This window comes from Mirounga angustirostris, unplaced genomic scaffold (genome assembly GCF_029215605.1).
Source record: "Mirounga angustirostris isolate CCGP_5_RB_7025 unplaced genomic scaffold, mMirAng1.0.hap1 SCAF_1, whole genome shotgun sequence".
Taxonomy (NCBI): Eukaryota; Metazoa; Chordata; class Mammalia; order Carnivora; family Phocidae; genus Mirounga; species Mirounga angustirostris.
In genome coordinates this window covers 85,545,563-85,550,970 of record NW_026991709.1, presented here as the reverse complement: position 1 = coordinate 85,550,970, position 5,408 = coordinate 85,545,563, and positions in this window count along the sequence as shown.

Genomic DNA, 5,408 nt, shown 5'->3' with positions numbered 1-5,408 from the left:
TTATCATATGGCAGATGAACTTCTTCATATTCCAAAAACTGTTTCAAGGGTTCTAAAGAAGCAATACAGAACAAGAACCTTGGACTCGGTTCAGTGTTACTACGTGGGGTGTGTAACAGTCCCATAAGATGGCACTGGCACTGACCTAGATCAGCAGGAAGCCCAGGATTGGCCCAGCAGTGACCCCAGTGGGCATGGTGCCACTTCATAGCACCAGTTAATTAAATGTTGACAGTGTTTGCTTGTGCTGTGATTTCTGAAAAGAGCTACCTCAAATAAAGAGTGATTATGAAAAAAAGCAACAAAGACTTATAAAATCCACAGAACATCTAGCACTTCATCTTCCTCTCTTTCCTTATTTGTCTTTTCAGGATCACATTGTTAATACTATGACAAATCTATTGGCATGTTATAAAGGTACCAGCTAGAACCACATATTTTTCATTTGCTTCTTTGTCTACCTAGGTCATATTATTTGGAATGGTAGCAGAGCTCTTACTACTCTAATGGCAAGCAGGCGTATAAATCTGATCGATCATATTTCTATTGGTGAAAAACTCCAGACTCCAGGTATTTATCCTTTATCCCGGTAGTGCTTATATTTTTGGAATTTCAATAAATGGAGTTGTACTTACAATGACTCTTTATACACAGACATATCTCCACAAAACTGTTTACATTGAAATTAGTTTTTGGTAATTGCTAATGTCACATACTATGCATGAAAGTAATTCTAAATGTATATGAATTGTTGTGTCATTCTTTTTAACAAATGATAATCTCCTCAATGTGTTTCCTAACTTACATTAGGAAGTTGCAATTTCTTTTCAACTCTGAGACTGATAAAGGCTGAGACAGGACAAGATGGATAATATTTCGTAACAACTGCTGTGATTCCATCCTCTGAAATCTGACAGAGTTGGTGAAAAAGGAGTGCATCTTGTGCGCGCCAGTGCATTACGAGAATGGAAGACCAGCGACCCAGTGAGGATAAACCAAGTATTGCACCGGGTACACAGAGGAAATTCTTGCCGCTTGAAAATTACAAAGGATTTCCGAAAGGACACTAATTTTTATTGATCTGGATTCAGAGGCAACCACTGAGCATCTACTAAGGGCTCAATAAGTTTACATACATGTTACTTCAATATCTTTTTATTTTTAGGTTGATAGAAGGAGAATGCTGGCTCAAGCGGGAAAATTGCAAGCATTGATTGCTTGGGTATGTTATGCCCTCGAGAAATGGCATACAGACAATAACCTTGAATTGCTGTTGTTTTTGTTGTTTTTTTAACCCGACTAGCTATCAGTAATGTTAATGTAGGCTGAGCAAAGACTTTAGGGAAAACATGTTAGGCTACAGAGGAGAAATATTAATGCCAACCCCCCCCCCAAAAAAAACCCAAAAAAACCCTCACGTGTTTTATATTTTATGAAGTAGACTTTGCTGGGTCAGTATTTTTCTTTTAATGTATTTTCTGCCAATTTTCCTAATTATGAAGAATGGAAAACAACAAGCTGCCACAGTATAAGTCTTGCCACAAAGGAAACAATGTCATTACCGAGGATGCACAGTTCCCTGACATTGTTCTCTTGGGATACAGAATAGTTTTCCTTTTTCAATAGTCCTTTCCTCTGGCAATTCAATACATTAAGGCCAACAATCTTAGGACCCTGTAACAATTTTGCTAATTAAAATTTATGAAAGACTTAGGGCACCTGGGTGGCTCAGATGGTTAGGCGTCTGCCTTCGGCTCAGGTCGTGATCCCGGGTCCTGGGATCGAGTCCTGCATTGGGCTCCCTGCTAGGCGGGGAGCCTGCTTCTCCCTCTGCCTCTCTGACTCTCATGAATAAATAAATTTAAAAAAAGTTTAAAAAAAATTTATGAAAGACTTAAGTGTGCACTTTTATTTGCATTAACATGTCATTAGTCAAGACATATCAAATGACTCTGAAGTTCAGTTCGTTTGAAGTTCATTACGATGGTTTATTATCATATAAAGTAACATGTCCAGTGATACATCAAGAGAATAAGCTGACTTGAAATTATGGATGAATGATCTGTTTTCTAATATCGTTTCAAATTATCAAATGAAGCAAAGCCCTTATTTTAAACAAAAACAGCTAAGAATGACTTTCCAGTATTTTCTCAAGCTGTCTTCTTTGTGTTGTCATTCTGAAGATTCCCCTGCACTCCACTGTGTTCTTTATGAGTGGAGACATACACAGCATCCCAGGCCTCCCTGAAGGCTAGCAGTTGGCTTCATTAACCTTACTGAATTGTTTTGTTTTCTGGCGAACTCTGAACTAGTAGGACAAATATATTACTTTTTCAACCCAACTCTACATGTATGGGAGAGGTTGGAGATAGTATTGATGAGAGATATCAATACATATACCCTACTTAAGTTGGTATATATGAATTCCTATGCATTTAAATTGTGAACAGATTTAAATGAATTACTGTGTATTATGAACACAAATAGTATTGCTTCAATGTTTAATTATTACCAAAGTATCACATATTTTATAGTTCATCAGCTTTATTAGTCAAACACAGCATAAAACCACAGAGTGGAAATGGAAATGTTTTTTGGGATTTGATATGTATCTATATAGTGAGAACTATAATCATGGGACAACAGTTAACATAGAGTACTTAGTGCACTGTGCTAGATGTGTTAAACGCAGTATCTTAGGGGTTGGTAAACTCTTTATACAAGGGGTCTGATAGTAAACATGCTCTTCAGCTTAGTGTCATAGTCTCTGTCATAACTACTAAATTTGGCTTTACAGAGCAAAAACAGCCATAAGCGAATAAGCAATAAGCCTCGCTGTGTTCTAGTGAAGCTCAGTTTATGGTCATTGAAATGCGAATTTCATATAATTTTCACATGTCACAAAATATTATTCTTTTTTTTTTTAATTTATTTGCGAGAGAGAGAATGAGAGACAGAGAGCATGAGAGGGACGAGGGTCAGAGGGAGAAGCAGACTCCCTGCTGAGCAGGGAGCCTGATGTGGGACTCGATCCTGGGACTCCAGGATCATGACCTGAGCCGAAGGCAGTCGCTTAACCAACTGAGCCACCCAGGTGCCCAAAATATTATTCTTAAAAATATTTTTTTTAAAAGATTTTATTTATTTATTTGACAGAGAGAGACACAGCGAGAGAGGGAACACAAGCAGGGGGTGTGGGAGAGGGAGAAGCAGGCTTCCCGCGGAGCAGGGAGCCCGATGTGGGGCTCGATCCCAGGACCCTGGGATCCTGACTGAGCCGGAGGCAGACGCTTAACGACTGAGCCACCCAGGGGCCCCTTAAAAATATTTTTATAAACCATTTAAAAATGGGGGCGCCTGGGTTGCTCAGTTGGTTGAGGGTTGGACTCTTAATTTCAGCTCAGGTCATGATCTCGGGGTCCTGGAATTGGCCCCACAGTGCGCTGTGTGCTAAAGTGGGGAGTCTGCTTGAGATTCTCTCTCTCCCTCGCCCTCTCCCTCTGCCCTTCCCACCTCTCGCACTCTCTCTCTAAAATGAATAAATAAATCTTAAAAAAAATGGGGGCGCCCGGGTGGCTTAGTCAGTTGAGTGACCAACTCTTGGTTTCAGCTCAGGTCCTGATCTCAGGGTCCTCAGATGGAGCCTTCTTGGGGCTCCCCACTCAGCTGGGAGTCTGCTTAAAATTCTCTCCCTCTACCCCTCCCCCCACCCCAATCCCACTAGTGCGTGCCCACACTCTCTCTCACTCTAAAATAAATAAATCTTAGGGACGCTTGTTTGGCTCAGTCGGTTAAGCCTCTGCCTTCAGCTCAAGTCATGATCCCAGGGTTCTGGGATTGAGTCCCGCATCGGGCTCCCTGCTCAGCAAGGAGTCAGCTGCTCTCTCTGCCTGCCGCTCCCCCTGCTTGTGCTCTCTCTTTCTCTGACAAATAAATAAAATCTTAAAAAATTATTTATTTTATAAAGATTTATTTATTTATTTATTTATTTATTTATTTATTTATTTATTTATTTATTTTAGAGAGAGAGAGAGCACAAGCAGAAGGGGCAGAGGGAGAGGGAGAGAGAAACTTAAGCCGACTCGGCACTCAGAGCAGAGCCCCAGGCAGGGCTTCATCTCATGACCCTGAGATCAGGACCTGAGCCGAAACCAAGAGTCAGTCACTTAACTGACTGTGCCACCCAAGTGCCCTTCCAAAAAACCATTTAAAAGTGGAATAACCTTTCTTAGCTCACAGGCCACACAAAAACAGAAAGTACCTTGGACGTAGCCATGGGGCTATGGTTTGCTGACCTCTGCATTATCTCATTGGGTTACTGGGGTTTTCCTAAATGATCAGATATACTGAGATTGTACTGTTAAGCGAATGGGAAAGTTTTCTCACTAGCCTTGTTCCTCACCCTACTATAACCTTCTGCCACGCTGCTGGCACTAAGACTTACAGAGCTTTATTCCATTGTTCCTAAGGTTAAGAGCGGCCTCTATGTCTAGACTCTAGACAAATCAACTAAAGAACTGCTTTCAACTCTAAGAGTATACAATCCATCTTAAGGATTTGAGTTGGAGTAACATGACCAGATTTGGGAGTTTTTATAGGTCGAGCTGCTTGCAATGTGGCCAAGAGGCAAGGCAATTAAGTTGTTGCAGTAATTCAGGGAGAAAGACAATGGCGACGCGGACTGGGCTGGTAAAAATAGGAGACTAAGAACAGTAGACAGACTGGGTATGTATTTAGTATTAGGTACTCGCTTGAATGAGGATTGTTTTACATTTGTCTCACAGGATAAAAGAAACTGATGATACAGTGCTACCTAAATTTAGTTAGGAAAGTATATAGTATATCATCTTTCTTCTTTTAATTATTAATAACCATTTAAAAAATTGCAGGATCCTATCGGTTTGTCTGATTTACTGTTTCCCTACCCCAAAATTGAGCATAACATTTAAATTTTTTTAACATAAAAGTTAGCCGAAAGTACATTTTCTGGGGAAAAAAAATTCTGCATTCTCCACAGTCTAAAACTAGGAATCGCTGCGTGGAGACACTTTATATTTCTAGACTGTTTTCCAGAGGTTTACTTTGCGCTCCCGGATTCCCACCGCTCCTCGGCGCCCAGCCCAGCCACACCCCTGGACCCACCCCGACACTGCCCTCCAGGCTCTCTCCTCCCTCTCCCGCTCCCTCCGGCTTAATCTCCCGCCCACTCGGGAAGCCCCGCCCCAATCCCACCCCTCAATCCCCCCGCCAGCCTGCGGCCGGTTCCGCAACCCAACTCCTTCCCTCCTTCCGTCGCTTTCCCCTTTCCCCGCCTCCATGGCTGCCTTCGATTGGCTAAACTGGCTGTGCCGCGGCAGGGATGCGGCAGAGCCTCCGTCCTGATTGGCTAAAGGGTATCCGGGCCTCTC